The 17,058-nt window shown below is 42.5% G+C and overlaps 1 long non-coding RNA gene across 2 annotated transcripts; it reads right to left on the minus strand.

Moving 5' to 3' along the window:
- Positions 1-212: 212 nt before the first annotated feature.
- Positions 213-11,652, minus strand: LOC134474007 (uncharacterized). Of its 2 annotated transcripts, none has more exons than XR_010044539.1 (3): positions 11,408-11,652; positions 2,931-3,061; positions 213-595 (listed from the first exon to the last, which is right to left on the minus strand). It is a non-coding gene; the product is annotated as an uncharacterized LOC134474007 (long non-coding RNA). The 2 variants fall into 2 exon arrangements; XR_010044538.1 differs by having other exon boundaries at positions 2,931-3,055; positions 11,408-11,634.
- Between the last annotated feature and the right edge of the window lie 5,406 nt (positions 11,653-17,058).

Genomic DNA, 17,058 nt, shown 5'->3' on the forward strand with positions numbered 1-17,058 from the left:
AGTTTAAAAAAAAATCATTTCTTTTTCTCAAAACAGAGTTCACTGTGTAGTTCAGGCTGGCCTTGAAGTGACAATGTAGCCCAGACTGGCCTTGAACTCCTGGGAATCCTCCTGCCTCAACCTCCCAATCGCTGCAATTACGGGCATGCACTCCACTACTGACTCACATAATGCACCCTTAACAAAAAAAGTGCTCAGTAAATATTGGCCATTGTTCTTTTTATTGAATGTTGCCTAAGCACAACCAGGGAGTCTCCATGTGGGTGCTCCTTGTTGCTCCTGAGGGTTAGGCCTTTGAAAAGCATAGCACATTATTAACAGCATTTCTTTCATTTTCTGCAGAATCTCTCTTCCAGGCAAGGACCATGGGATTGACTGATGAGAAAAGGACTCTGGAGGGAAGGCTGGGATGAGGGAGAAGCACCTCAGGCAACACACCAGGAGAACTTCGCTGCCCTCATGATCAGGAGCCTGTTCCACACACTGGTGTCTGGTGCATATTTTTGCCTGGAAACCTGCACGACCTCTGGAATCATTTGAATTTTGTCATAAACGTTGGGCACAGATCCCCGTCATCTGATAGGCTGTAGACCTACTTCAAAGTAACAGAAAAAGAATACTGTGAATAGTCCCTCAAAGCCAATGTTTGCAGCCAGTATCCCAGTCTCTGATATGTGTTAGGTGACCTTGTAAGGCTGCCACCTAGCCCATAGCCAGCCTGATGAACAGAATGTCACTGTGCCTCTAGGAATAACTAACAGCCCAGGATCAGTGGCTCTATTCCAAGATTGCCATCCTTTGCAAGCTATGCATAAAGCAAGTGTCCCACTTTCTGGGCCTTCTGGTCTACCCACCAAGCCTTACTTATAAAGTGTGTGGCTAAATGCCAACTCTTATGGCAGATGGTCAGGGACGTCTTTCAGGAGAAAAGAAGATATATTGGTGGCCAGGGCTTGCATGTAATTTCTGGCACAGATATATTGCTTGTTGCAAATCCCTGCTTCACATGCATGCAAATGCTATATGGAGATTTCAAGGCAGAGTGGTATTTCTTAAAGTAGGTTCTATACAAAAATAATAGACATCACATGCAGATAGAATTCTGTGATCAAATGTATTAGCAGATCAACTTCTCAAACTCTTATACAACCATGCAGTGCAAATGCTCAACATGGGAATATTTATAATATCTACAATACTGACACATCTTATCACTGGTATCTCCTGTGGCTGCTGCTGGGTGGAATACACTTTGAGAAATGTTGTGGCATATAACTTCTTGTTACTACATATTTTTCTGACCATGGCAATTTGGGGTTTAAGAAAACACTAGTTTGTCAAAGTTAAGGGGCTGGGAAAAAGCAATTTGAAATCACTACCAAGATAGCAACTCAGTGTCCCTCTAAATAGCTGATACCAAGAAATCAATGGCTGGATTATTGTCAGTGTGCATTCAGAGCTGAGCTTTTCTGGCTTCATTGCTGTTTGTTTATAGATCAAGCTGTTTTATTTATACTTTCTCTTTTTGAAGCACAACAGCCTTTAATATTCTAATATTCTATCATATCACCTCAGTGTCTTTTCAGATGAAAAAATCAGTTGCTGATTCATTACTAAGTCCATCTATCTTGTATCTACCATGTTCTGGCCCTTAAAGAACACAAACTTGAGTGAAACAAAGTTCCTATTTCTTTTGTATCTTCTGTGCCAGCCCAGTCTGGTGTCTTTAGCCATTTATGTTCCAGAAAATGTTACAATAACACGTTTATAGGTAAAAGGAATTATTTGGAGATGAGTGGAGTAACTAACTGCTCCAATTTTGTAGAGTGAGAAACTGTTCTAAGGAAGAGGAATAAAAGAAGAAAATCACCACTTTACTTTGGCTTAATTTCAGTTCTTGGAAGTTCTTGGAAAAGGTGGCATATTAAAAAATCTAAACTAAGGACCACTGAAACCAATCTCAAGACAAACTATTCAATAAAAGTGTGAGGATACAGTCTTGGAAATGATAGAATAGTGGATAAAGGTGGCAACTTCAACCAGTAGCTCAGAAGAAGTAACTCTGGGCATCCTCAGCCTCTTTGTTCGTGACAAAGACAGCATCTTTTGTTTCCAGTTCCCACCATTGGAAACTGCCAAGCCAGGATCTCATTATAATCTTGGCCCTTAAACAGCACAGTTCATCCAGTGATGACAGCGTTTATGAACAGAAATTAGGCCTTGGACCAAGTTTGTAATAAATTATAAGCTTCATTACATAGGTGAGGAAAAAGGATCAACTATTGACTGACATTTGCCATGGAGCGAGAGGACAGCTCTGTACAGCCACTTCAGAAAGTGTGCATTGTCAATTTTGACTGAGTCACAGGGTGATTGTCTTTGAAGAAAGCTGGACAGAAGGAGGATGATAAAAGCCAAAGAATAAAAAAGGTGGGCAAGCAGGGGGGGGTATTCCTTCCATTCATTGCTCCATCAAAGCTAATGAAAGGTTAGCATGATGTGATGCTTAAAAAATATGAAAATAAAAGATGGACTTACTTGACTATTCAAGCTTAATTAAGATCTATGTAGAAAACTGGAGAGTTTTTCCTCTTATTAAAATTAAAATGAACAAGAGGCCTATTTGTTAGGATGTGTCCTCACTATGGTTAAAAATATCTGAGTTGCTTATATATAAAATATCAGGTAAACCATTTGCATTAGTGTGGGCAACAAGAAACAAACAGAAGAGGGAGAAAGAAATGAGAACACAGCAGTAATAATAGACTTGTACTTTTGAAAGCACTCAGAGAACTTCAGATTCAATGCAAGTGCCTCTGCCAAGGACTCATGCAGCTCATCCATCAGCAGCTTGCTACCACGTCCAGAGGAACGCCTCTAAAATCTGCCCTTTCCTTGGTCTTCCGTGCCAGGGTTTGTGCTGTCCTCACCTCTTAATACTGTAGCCAAACTCATGTGGCCAGGAAGCTTCATTTGGCAGCTCTGTGCTGCCGCCATGCTATGATCCACCTCGTTTGATCTTGCCTCTTATTCACGCGTTCATGTTTGTCTCCATCTGTAACTGAGGACAGTACAGATAACTAATAAGGTGACCTTGCTTGGCTTAAAAAAGGAATCTCAGCTGTGCTCTTGTTTCTTTGGTGACCTGCTAAGGCAGATAGGCTCAAGGGTGTCTATAATTTTCTTTTTTGAAAGACCTAGAATCTTTTACTTGGATTTGGTGTGAGTGCCCAGAATTGAGGAATTCTAGGTCAGGAAGAGGAAGATGGGTGGCTGTGCTTTTCCCTGGTTTCATGGACAGCTAGCCATTCTAAGAGAGGAAAACTGGTCGAGTTGTTTTTGTAAAGTGAGCTATGATGCTGGGGTATGATTGTAGGCTGGAGCGTGGAGGTGAAATACCTAAACAGTACTGCTTAGCCTACACACATGCATGGTGATAGTGTATTACAGAACAGGGTAGGGAGGTGCATTCCCTATTATTACAGAAAGCCCAGCTTCCGTCTAGCCTCACAAAGCCTGGTAGTCCTAGAATCGTAAGTGTTTTGCATTTTGGATTTTTTCCCAGATTTTAGAATATTTGCATATGCATTATTGACTTATACAGATTTGGATTTTTGCATATCTTGCAAAATCTAAACATAAAATTCACTTATGTTTCACAGCCTGAAGGCAATTTTATAGGATATTTGTATATGTACCTGTGTTTGGATTGTGACGTGTCACAAGATCAGAGGTAGAATTTTACAGTTGTGATGTCATGTTGGTACTCACAAAGTTTTGGATTTTGGATCACTTTGAATTTTGGAATTTCTTTTTTTATTTTTTATTAATTTTAAGAGTAAACTATATTTGTTTGTTTGTTTATTTATTTATTTATGGTATTGGGAATTGAACTCAGGACCTTGTACTTGCCAGGCAAGTGTTTATGCCTCTGAGTTGTATTCCCAGCCCTGAATTTGGATTTTCATCGAGTGATGCTCAAGCAGGATCTGGGTGAATCACAAAATCACAATCTGAGGCAGATCGAGTGAGCTGCCATTAACCAAAGAGGGAGCATGAAAAAGGAGCTGCCTTGGACTAGCTGACTTAATCTTACCTGTGATCTTCACCATAGACTTAAGGATCATTATATCAACATAAGGCTTCCAGAAAAGTTGTCCACAACCCAAAATAATTGAAAACAGATACTTACAGATATTTGTACACCCGTGTTCACAGCAGCATTATTCATAATAGCCAGAGGATGTGTCCATCAGTGGATGAAAGAATAAACAAAATGTAATATATACACACCACTGAATATTACTCAATTTAAAAAAGAAGGCAATTGCGATGTATGCTACAGCATGAGTGAATCATGAAGACATGGTATTAAGCTAAATAGTCCTATCTCACAGAGACAAATCTTGTATTACTCTACTCATTTGAATATGTAGCTAGTTTCTGAAATGGTAACAAATATCTCAGGTAATCAATGTAATTTTGACTCATGGTTTTCGACATTTCAGGCTGTCATTGATTGGCCTCATTGTTGGGGCTCTGTGGGGAAGCAGCACAGCAACACAGAAGTGTGTGGCTAAGGAAATGTGTTAACCTTGTGGCTCAGACATAAAAGAGAAAGGGGTGGGAGACCCCAGTCCCCTTTGAGGACACCCTTCTGGTAACCTATACCTTCCCACCAGGTCCCACCTCTTAAAATTCTCACCAGCTGCCCATAGTGCCATGCAGAAAATAAGCCTTAATTGATGGGCTTTGAGGGACCTTCAATTGATGGGCTTTGAGGGACAGCAGCAGAAAAGAGAATGGTGGGTAAATGGAGAGGAGAGAATAGAGAATTATTGTTTAATAGATGGGTTTCAGTTCAGGAATATGAAAAATTCTGGCACTGGGAGGTAGCAGGACAGTGCAGACATGCTTAATGCCACTGAATTATACACCGAAAAGTGATTAAGGCAACAAATTTTGTGTTTGTATATTTTACTACATTTTAAAAAAATTATTGAAGAAGCACAACATTGGAAGATTGAGTTGGGACAATGGCTCCCTGGCTCCACCCCTACCCCAGATGTCCCTCTGAATTGGGGGTAGTTTATTAAATTACATATTTAACTCATACATAAGCACCCATTTAGTAATTTATTTTGCTGTTTGGACTTTTGAGTAAAAGAATAAAATAGTAACTTCCTCATGTTACTTCCGAGAAAACAGCCAAGCTTTGGTATTCTCAATTTCTGCACTCCTTTGTCGCATAGGGAGGGCTCCACTTTTCTGTGTTTTAAAGGCTGCAGAAAAGGTCACCACTCCCCCAGGTCTTCAGTTGGTGATTCTGGACCCACCTAGGCAGAGTCAGGAGCTGGAGCAGAGAGATGCAGCCCTAGGAATGTGAGCTGGGGACTTGAAGGGCTGGGGAAAAACAATACTAGCAAGGGGTACAAGGTGAGTGGAATCTGTGGGCTCCAGTTTTGTACACACATGGGAGAAGGAAGAGACCATGACTGCAGCAAAGGTTTTGAAGGAGAATCTGTCCAGCAGGGCGGTGCCTCACACAAGCATACCATGGTAGCCAGAGCAGAAAAGGGACCCCCATTGTGTCACCTATGGTGATGGCAGCAGCAGGTGGCAAGAGAGTCAACATGCAGGACAACCAGGAAAGGTGAAGAAGCAGCCAATGGCTTTATTTTAGGCCATCTAGGTTTCCTGTTCTTGTGCCAGTTCCTGGAGGAGGGGAGGCAGCCTGGGCTTAGGGGGATGGGAAGGAATTCTCCTTTGGAGTCAGATGAGATTTAGGAAGGAAGAAACAAAGACAGGCCACTGCCTACACCTTTAGCAAATGCCTTGGAACGCACCCCAGCTCTCACAGTTGTACACATTTTATTCCGCATCCAATCTGTGCCTTCTATTGTCTCCTGACACTGTGGGACACTTAAGAAGATGCAGCAGATGGCTGTGTGTGGCAATAGTGCCCCTCCCCGCTGGCAGAGTGATTTTCCTAACATCCTTTTTCTTTCATCCAAAAATGATTTTGTATCAAAAATATTGGGATTTTATATTACAGAAAAGTATAAGATGATCTGAGGATGTGGCTCAGAGATAGGGCACTTTCTTTAACACACATAGCACTCTGGGTTTCATTCCCAACACCACAATAAGAAAAAGTGAAACCTCCAGAAACATTGCTGTTAGCATTTTAATGTATTTCTTTCCAGTTTTTCTGTGTTTTGCTTAATTTTTCCTTAGCTAGAAACCTCACATTTCAGGCCTGACTGCCCCTGTGCCAATGAACTTGTATCAAATCTTTCCAAACCCCAAGTTCTCAGTCCATATGTAGCAGGTTCAGTTAGGAGTCACCATCGGTCCCAGGATAGAGAGAAAGCTAATCTCCTGTAAGAGACACAAACTCTCCCCCCTTAGCAGGTTCATCACCAATCACACCAAATCCTAATAAGAGCACGTTAGAAAGCATCAAACTGGTTCCAAAAGCTTACTGAAACTTGTCTGATATTTATCTATAAAAGAAAGATTGTAAGTGACGGTTAGGTTCTCAGGCCAACTTACAAAAATGAAGGGATCAACAATGTAAATTAGAAGTTGGCCATACCAGTGCTGAACACTGGTCCTTTTGCAGTCATTCTGAATTCCAGTTCTCACTGAGGCCCATCTCCCACTGTTACAGGCAACTGAGTTAGAAAAATATTATAGGCAGTCAGACCGGGCTGGGCTCTCAAAGGAGCCAGTGCAGAAGGTCAGATATCCTGCAACAGACACCTCCTGCTGTGGGCCAGATCTCAAGATAAAAGGCAAAACAAACGCACCCACATAGTTCCTAAGGATAACTATCAGGGATTGATATTCCAGTAGACCTCTATCACCCTGAGGAAGCCAGGAGTCCCTAACCCAAACCCCTGCAGAAAGAGTCACTGTTCCATATGCCTGTCTGCTTGCTATGTGACTTGCTTCCTCATTTGTCCCCAATTTAATTAATTTTACTTGAGCAATTAATCTTATTGGTTGACCATAGTTCTGCCCTCCTCATGCCCACCTTGTGAGTTCCCATCTTTTCCGCACCTTAGGCCTGCCTCACTCTGTGGTTTTGCTCTATAAAAGTCCCTAGAAAAGACAAGAGTCTTTGGCAACTCACTCAGGACCCCTTCTGTGTCTGTCTCTCTCTGTCTTTGTCTCTGTTTCTCTTTCTCTCTCTCTCTCAGACAGCAGCTTTTCTTCTCTCAATAAATATATTCTGCTCTTAACCTCCATTGTTCCCAAAATTCTTTGAACTCATGCATCTCGTAGGTTGGAGTTTCTTTCCTCTATGTCACTACGTCTGGGAATCCTCCCTCTTACTTTGGGTCCCTCTACATTCTAAGGTATATAGATTTTACTTCGCAGATGGCAACAAAGTGTCAAGAGCAAGGTGAGACTTGGAATGGCTTGGCATTATTTGCAACTTCTGTGAGTCAGAGTGGAAATCATGGGTTTCGGAGTCAGTCCCGACCCCAGTTCAAATCCCAGCTCCACTTCTCATCAGCTGTGTGAATCCAGGCAGATCACTTCATATTTTTTGCTCTTGGTTTTATTATCTGTAAGATGGGGATAAAAATACACATTCCTAAGGGTTTATGTGAAAATCAGATAACACAGGGCATCATTTCTCAGACTTAGTAATGACTGTACTGAAGATGCCCAAGTTGACTCAAATTTTTGTAATTAGGCCACAATGAACTGATTAGTATGGGAGGGAACGCATATGTTAATCCCTACATAGTGTTGCTTTAGCCATTGCACAGTGTATGTATATTTCAAAACATCATGTTCTATTTTATAATACACATATAATTTTTCTCAGTGAAAATAAATAAATTACAGCTGGTGATGATATCACACACTGATAAACCCAGCACTCAGGAGGCTGAGGTGGCAGAAGGCTTAGTTTGATGTCAGCCTGGGCTACATGTCAAGACTCAGTCTCCAAAAACCAAAAAATTAGAAAATTTATTTTTTGTTTTATTTGTGTGTATGTGGGTGGGTGGGGAGCTGGAGACTGAGCCCAAGATGGTACATATTCTAGATGAGTGTTCTACTACTGAGCTACACCTGCAGACCCTCTTGGCCTGTTTTGCAGGGATTATGGTAGCAGAGAGACAGCTCTGTACCTCCTCCTTAGAAAACAACAAGTTCTGTTGGCATCTCAGCCTCTAAGTTATTAACCTACATTGCCCACAGGGGTCAGAGAGTATTATGCAAAAAAGGGGGTTAGCTCAGCAGCAGAGTGCCTGCTTAGCAAGTAGGAGTCAAGAGTTTGATTCCCAGTACCAAAAAAAAAAAAAAAGAAAAGAAAAGAAAAGAAAGAAAGAAACAAAGAAAAAAGAAATAGAAGACTTCTGGAAACCAACCAGGCAAGGCATTTGCTGATTTTTTTTTTTTTTCACACTGCTTTACAAAGGCAGTAGAAGGTCAGTCAAGATGTTGTGTTTAGCTGATTTCAAAAATTTCAGCCAAATCAACAATACCAGAGAAGTACAGCGAGCAGTACAGGCCTGCGATCACCCACCAGAAGGAAAAGGATGGCGCTGAGCAAAATCTATGGCAGGGACACATTTGACATCCCACAGGTCCACCAACAGCCAGGATCAGGTCGGTCACTGTCAAAGGATTAATCCATGGCAAGGACACTCCTGACAAGCAAATGGACAAAAACAAAGCTATGGACCTTAAAACTCCATTTTTAATGACAGATCCAGACAAATCTCATGGGTAGGCACAGCCCACTCTTTCTATTGTTTAAAGTTCTTAATTCACTGTAAGCCACATCCCAGTGTACCCACCAGTTTCTTGTTAGCTAGTGATGATTGTGGGCAATTCCCAGGGAACGGGTGGAAAAAAAGGGGTGTCTGGGGCTCCCAGGAGCTACTAGAGAAGGCCTGGAGGGAACTAGTATGCAGCAGGGGAGGAAGGACAGTGGAGATGCTTCTCTGAGAGTGGACAAGTGACCCAAAGCAACACAGAAGATATTTCTTCCCACCAGGCTCAGACCAACTGGGTGTGACAGTGAAAGACTGCTCCAGGGCAGGACAATACACAGGGCTCTGGACTTACTGAGCCACTCGGCTCCTCAAGGTCAAAACTAACATGGCCCCATGGAGACATCCATCACGCTCAGGCTTGCTCTTCAGGAGTTGGGGGATGGGGTCATCATCCCTGACCACATCTAATCCATGCCAGACTGGGGAAGACGTCTTCTCTTCAGTGTCTGGTCCTGCCTAGCCCACAGTGGCCATCTGTCCACACTTGTTATTCGAAGTGTCCATGATTTATATACCTCCCCCATCATCTGTCCCATCCAATTGCCATTCCCATCACAGGCATCACGCTGCCTCTTCCATGAAGCAACAAAGTTTTGACTAAACTAGAACGTTGCCCTGAAGGCCTTTGTGGCGATATGCATGTATTATTTTAAAAAGTCCTACAGGAGCATGTTAAAAGGTCGCTAGCATGCACATGCCACAGAGTTGCTTTTTCATGGTGACAAAGGATGGGTTGCCTGAACAAGTGACTGAGGGCACAGGCAGGGGATAGTGAATTTGCATGAGGAGGAGACAGGGAGATGAGAGCAGTCTGCAGCTGGTGGTGGGCTTGCAAGGAGAGAAGAGCTTGCAGCAGTCCTGAGGGCCCAGAAAGGAAAACACGAACACTGCCTCCACAGAGAGATGTAAGCACATACCACCCTTGTCTGCCTAGCCCAACCCACTGTAAACCCCACAGGCCAGCAGTTCCACCTGCTGACTGCCAGGACTACAGGCCAAGGAGAAAAGAAAGAAGAGAAAGAAGCTTTATATTTTCTGTAGAGGCCAACCCCTCCCATTTTGCAGATGAATAAACTGAGACTCAGAAAGCAAGTTTCGGATTTCTTACAGACTTATAGGAACTTCTGGGCCTGTCTTAATTGATTTCTGGTATTATAAGAAAATCCCACAGACTGGGTAATTTACAGATATTAGAAATTGATCTCTCATAGTTCTGGAGGCTGAAAGTCTGAGATGAAGATGCTGGCAGGTTCGACATCTGTTGAGGGCCAGATCTTTGCTTGTGGCATGGTACCTTGAACGCTATCTTCTCCCATATGCCAGAAAGATAGAAAAGAAATGAACATCTTGACTCTGTTTTATAAAGTCATTAATACCATTCATGATAGCTCCGCCCTCCTGAGTTAATCACCTCCTAAAGATTCCTATCTCTTAATACTGTCACACTGGTGTCAAGGCTTAACATGAATTTTGGAGAAGCACATATAACTGTAGCAGGACCTGGCCTCATGAATTTATACTGTGGAAGGTACAAATGTTTAATGTTATTTGTGTTTCCTCATATTAAAGTGCTAGGAGTAAGACTGGGAATTCTCTGTGATTACCTCTGTTGTGGGACCCGCTACGGGAAGCCCCTCTGGACCCTGTCAAGGACTGGAGGAGTTCACATTTGTGATTCCAGGGAAACATTCTTGGAATTTCAATAAGTAATTTTAATCTGCCCCTTCCAGTATAATCCATGGTAAGAATAAAGATATTACAGCATATTTGTACTTGTGGGGAGCCAAGGGAGACCTAAACCCAGCTAGAGCAATGGCTAAGCAGAACAAGGGCCTTGACTCAGGACCAAGCCTCGGTTTTATTCATTTGTGAAGGGAGGGATGACTGTGAGAAAGGCTGGAAGAACCTGAATGCTGGAGGCTGGGCCAGGTAGGAGGCCAGACAGCGCTCTGCAGTATTAAAAGCAAGCATTCCCTGTCATCCTAGTGTTTTGTCTGTCTGTCTGTCTGTCTCTCTGTCTTTATTTCTTCTGTCCTGGGACTCAAACTCAGGACATCCTGGACTACATAGCAAGACCCTGTCTCAAACAAAGCAGCAAAGAAACAAACAAAATAAACCACAAAAGCAGACATTCGAGCAGAAAGTCACATGATGCCACAGGATATGGGAGTGATGCAGTCTCATGTCAAGAAGCCGGTGGCCACACCAAAAGCGAGGAGACAGAAGTGGGACAGATCTTTCCCCAGCTCTCAGCAGGAGCCACTTCTGCCCCTCCCTACATCTTGATTTCAGGCTCCTAATTATCATAACTATGAAAGAATGAATTTCTGATGTCTTATGCCATACACCTTGTGCTAATTTGTTAGGAAGTCCTAGGAAATCAATTCAGCTGCCTTGCATAGAAATGGATCCTCAAAAAGAATGAATTGGGTGTGACTGTAACTGAAAGGTAAGAAACCAGCAAAAGGGCCTAGCCCCTGTCTAAAACTGGCAAATAGGTACTTCATGTGACATCAGTCTTCTGTAGTTTGCCCATGGTAGACATGCCTGATGGGTCCTGACCCTCCTCCCACAGGGCCAGGTTAAGGTTGTGTGGAAGTTCTTACCACTGGCTCCGGCTGTCAGGAAGGTCAGAGGTTCCGATCCCTGTTTCAAGGCAGGCTTCAACGCCCTTTGAACGCCTCCTTACTCTAAAATTTATGCTTTCTCAAACTGGGCGTGGGTGCGTGCAGAGGTGCACGCCTATAATCCCAGGACTCAGGAATCTGAGACAGAAGGATCATTGGCAGTTCAAGGCCAGCCTGGACTGCCTTTCATAGCCCTGTCTCAAAAAGACAAAAAAAAAAAGAAAAAAAAGTTCATGCTTTCTCTAAATTTTTAGGAGCACCAGGTGACTGCACCATTAGAACAGTTGCCGGGCTGGGAAAAAGAATGAGAAAGAGGAGGAGGTGGTTGTTAGGAGAGAGCAAGGCCAGAATGACCCGGGAAAGTGCATTTAGTACTTGTTTTGTCCAAAATCTGAGCCAGCAGGCTGCAACTGGCAGCATTTAAAGACAAGGGCAGGAGAATCTAATACAAGTCTGGGTTCATGTGTGGCCAACCTATTTTCCTTTCAAGAAAAAAAAAAAAAGCTACACAACACTGCAATCTTAGCAGAGCTGTTTGTAGAAATAAAGAGCTGTGCAGTGCAAGTCTGGAAGCACGGGTTTGGATTTGCAGCGGTCTCCGGATGTGCACTCTGAAGCCTGTGTTTACCCCGAGCCTGCTCTGCGCGGTGAGGGATGACTACATCAGGGCTTTTCCTGCCAACGTTTGTCTGCCATCCTTCCCTCTCGCTGCTGCTCTACTGACACCAATCTCAAATGAACTTTAAATAAAGACGTGTCTCTTCATTACGCCCACTTAGCCTGCTGCCGCGTGTCTGCTGTCACATTTCCGTCTGTCCTTGGATCTTTGGAATGAACTGCCTCTGACTTTATCAGACCTTCTGTCTCTTCGTCTGTTATCTTCCTGCCCTTCACACCACTGGCACAGTGATCCACTTTCAACCAAGAGTTTGCTGCTAGTGGCACCTCCCCCACTCACTTCCTACCACCCTGGTATTTGCATTGCATACATATGCAGATTGACAAAGGAAATGCTTCCTTATTCTGCTGAGAATTCACAGTGGGGAGGCTGGGGACTGGCGGGTTTGGTTTGCACAGATTGTTACCGCACCAAGTTTTGCTCCTGGGTTAGCAAGCAGGAGCATCCCCAGGTGTGTGCCTGCCTGCTCTGCTCTTCCTCTTCCCTCTCTTGGCCTTTCTCCATTTCTTTCTTCATTTCTTCTTTTTTAAATTTAATGGGGGTAAAATATACATAACATAAAGTATATCACTTAAAAACATTTTAAGGATACTATCTAGGGACAGTAAGTATAGTCACAATATTGTACAACCATCCTCACTATTTCCAGTAATTTTTCAACATCCCAAATAGAAACGCTGTACCCATTAAACAAAAATTCTCCATTTCCCCTATTCTACACTGGACTGTGGGGCTCTATTGCACCAAGTGGGCTTTGAGTAGGTATAAATGTATATTACAAATTCCAGGGCAAATGCTCAAAAAAGGTTTTTAAAAAAATTATAATTTAGGGCTGGGGATGTAGTTCAGTGGTGTTGCACCTGCCTGGCAAGCATGAGGTCATGAGTTCAATCCCAGCACACACAAAAAATTATATATGTATAGTTTAATGTTAAGAAAGGAGAGAAAATAGTCATTCAGTTCAATACCACAATGGCAGAAAACAGAGTGAAAGACAAAAATAAGAACAAAGGTCAGGCACATGTGTATAATCCCAGCACTCAGGAGTCTGAGGCAAGAGGATCTCTTTTTCATATTCAGCCTGGACTACATAGCTATCCAAACAAACAAAATAGGGAGAAAAAACAAGAAAAATTAATAAAAAATAGGAAAAAATAAGGTAATACTAATCTAATCATATCAGTATCTCTTTAAATGGCAATAGCCCAAATAAACAAAAGACAGAGATTGTCAGAGTGAATCAAAAAGCAAGACTAAACTATATGTAGTCTATAAGAAACTTGTCTGAACTATAAAGATACAGAGAGGTTAAAAATAAAGGAACAGAGAAAGATTTATCATGTTAATACTAATCAAAAGAAAGCTAGAGTGGCTACATTAATTTCAGACACAGCAGGCTTCAGAGCAAGAAAAATTATCAGTGACAAAAAGAAGTATCATATGATTACAGGGTCAGCAATCTCACTCAGGTTATCAGCTGAACTTTGTTTATGAGCATCCCCACCTTCAAGGGGACAGTCCCCTTTATGACATGTGCAGCCCAGTTCCTCCAGGAAACACTATCTGCTATATCTGATGCCTGCAGGTGGAGTATAGTGCAAACACAGGTGACACACATGCTCCAGTTCCGACATCACCTCTGCCAGACACGTGGCTCTGGTGGGTGACCTCACAAATCTGGCCACTACCTTTCTTGATACTAACCTGTACACACTACTGCTCTTACAGATTTGCTGTGTAGCTTGTGCAAGACAGTGGGATTTGTTTTTTGTTTGCTTGTTTTTGTTTTTTTCCTTTTTATCAGTACCAGGGCTCGAACTCATGACTGCCTGCTTGCAAGGCAGGCGGTTATGCCACTGAGCTAAATCTCCAGCCCTGACAGTGGGATTTGTAAAGCTCAGTATGGTATGGAGGATGGCTGTTGTTTACCTGGCCCAGGGAGATCAGACTTCACATGGCTTTTTCCTATAGTTGATAAGTTTTTTTTAAGGTGACCTACAATCCAAAACAGAATTATTTTCTATTTGTAAACTATTTCTATTACGTTTGGACTTAGAAGTCTCTTCCGAGGGTGGGGATTTAGCTCAGCGGCATAAGCGCCTGCCTTGCAAGCAGGCAGTTGTGAGTTCGATCCCTGGTACCATTAAAAAATGAAAAAGACAAAAAAAAAAAAAAGAAGTCTCTTCTGAGCTCTGCAGGTGAGCTATGATGATATTAACACAGACCTTTTCCTCAGCAACATGATGGGACTGGGCAGCATGTACATGAGGAAAGGTTGGCAGGACAGCCATGTGGGCACACACTGAGGGTGCCCTGTAGGTCACTGAAGCCCAAAGAGGACAAGTAGGGCAAGAAAGGTAAGTAGATGAGTGAGGCTCATGGTATATGAAGGTTGCAGGACTGTGGAGGCAAAAGAAGCTCACAAGGAGACTGACAAGGAATAGTCATGTAGGTCTGACGAAGACAACTGGTTGCCTCAGCATCCCCTCTCCTTGTCTTCTGTGGTGCTAGAATTTTGAGGTCTGTGGATGGATACCCAGCTAAAGACCACATTCTCTAACTATTGTAGTCAGTGGTTTGCAAGGGAGTAGATTTAATACAGGACACATAATTTATAGGATTACTTTATAATATTCACAAGAGTCAAATGCAGAAGAATGCAGGAGATCTGTCCATTAGAGACACAAAGAATCCAGCTGAGGGCCTGGATCCCATGGCAATGTCCTACATGAGTCCTACTGAAGACCTAGAGCCCATGGCAATGCCCTGAACTCTTGTGATCCACAAATGAGCCCCCAAACTTGAGTTTAAAAAATGAGGCAAAAACATTTTAAAAAGCGCTGATTTATTTTACTCTGGGCCCAGCAACACAGTGCAGTAGGAGATTGCAAAAGCTGTGTGTCTCCCTCCTCTACACTTGCCGCCCCTCCAGTACCTATTATAATTTACAAAGTAAAGGTCATGGGTGAGGATCAGGAAATGAGAAATTTCTTGATCTGCTAAGGAATGAGGAAGACCTTTGTTTCCTTTAGGAGAGGACAGAGAAGTCTCACAGGAATTTACAATTCTTTACAGAGGAGAACATTGACGAACATATCAATTAGGTAGGTTACCCAGAGGGAGAAGGAGGAAGGGAGAAGGGGGAAGGGAAAAATGCATATACAGAACAGCGAGGGTCACTTTTATAGGTTGGTATAATACAAATATAATGAAGTTCTTTTTTCTAGTGTACAACATTCCCCACTGATTTTAGTTAGTGAGTCAAATCATTGACTCATAAGTATCTGTTTATAACCTTGTGTGTGTCTTTAAAATCATAAGCTTTTAAGATCTTTGATATAGTTTATCAACTTGTTTACAATATAAGGCCCAATAGGAGGATTAACAAAGGTCTTGCAGCTGTCATTATTAAAGCTCTTAACCAAAAGGAGAAAGAAAACCAACATTTAAATTTACTGTTTCATCATATAAGTAACAATTTTCTTTAAAAAGTCAGACAGAGGCCTCCTCAGGGTCTCTATAAGGGAGAACACAAGATTATCAGTTACATTTGGCAATATTAAGCTTTAAAGAGTCCTTGGAAGAAATGACAGTCCCTTATCCATAGGTTGATCGCCTTTGGAAGCCGGGACCTGCTTGAAGTGGAAAAGATCCAGGCAGGCTTTCAGCTACTTTGACAGCCTATTGCGGCTCAAGAGATTTACAGTGATGTTGCTTGATAAGGACTGGTGGTGTCTCAGGTTCTACAGCAGGGCATTTGTCCTCGTCGAAATAACTGGTGGATGGAAGTCTGCGGCGGGGGGGGGGGGGGGACTTAATAAGATCTTGATTAGTTAAATCAGCTAATTTTTCTTTAGAAACCTTAAGGATAAGAGGAAGAGGTCTCTCATATAAAGCCTCAAAAGGGGAAATATCTGCGACATAGTGTGATAACTCGGACCCCAGAATAAAATCCAAGGACAAGAAATTAAAATTTGGGGAGCAAAAGCTTTATTTTAGGCCAGGCCTGGTGTCACAGTCTCCAGGAGTCAATTTGAAGACTGTGCGCCTCACAGCTGAGGGATTAAGCTTTTAAAGCTAAAAACCACAGGAATGTTGTAATCCCTGACACAGTTAGATAGCATCTGGGCCTTATAGAACATCCTGTAATTTCCTTGAAGTTAAGCATTTCTTAAAGAACAGCATGTTTTATTACAGATAGTCAGATGAGGGGTAGGGGAGGGAGTTCAGGAAACTGATACCTAGGGCTTTTACAGCTTTCTCAGGAAATTGAAACTTAACCTAGAAAGATAGGAAGGGAAGGGGGGTGCTGAGCGGTGCTTACAGAACAGAAATGAGGCGCAAGGGTTAAAACTAGGCTATAACACATAGGGGGTACATCGCACACGCGAAGGGGCAAAATGAAAGAGACTCACCCAGTTCTTGCCAGTTTTTAAGGCCATTAGTAATTATTGTCTTTAAAATCTGACTTATCTTTTTTTACTTGTCTTGAAATTTGAGGCCGGTAAGCACAATGGAGTTTCCAAATGATCTGCAAAGCTTAGGTTAGTTTTTGAGTTATCTGGGCTATAAAAGCTGGGCCATTGTTGGATCCCATGGATAAAAAGGGAGGCCAAATCGGGGAAACTATTATCAGGGCTGACTCAGACTTAGTAGGCAAAGTTTTAACCCATCTATTGAAAGTATCAACCATTACAAGTAAATACTTACATCCTTGAAGTCCAGGCTTTCTCATTTCTGTAAAGTCTACCTCCCAGTGTTCTCTAGGCATAGTCCCAAGATAACGAGTGGTTTCTATTTGTTGCAGTTGTTTTGGGTTCACCAATTGGCACTGAGGGCATTTGAGGCTCACAGAATGGGCTAGCTTTGATATTAGCACCAAGGGATTGCTCGGAAGTTGAGCTGCCAGATGCAAGTCTTTTCAAGTGCAAATAGGCTCTGACAAAGTAGG

The sequence above is a fragment of the Cavia porcellus genome, unplaced genomic scaffold, assembly GCF_034190915.1.
Source record: "Cavia porcellus strain 051 isolate PalLab524CR breed Dunkin Hartley unplaced genomic scaffold, mCavPor4.1 scaffold_2, whole genome shotgun sequence".
Taxonomy (NCBI): domain Eukaryota; kingdom Metazoa; phylum Chordata; class Mammalia; order Rodentia; family Caviidae; genus Cavia; species Cavia porcellus.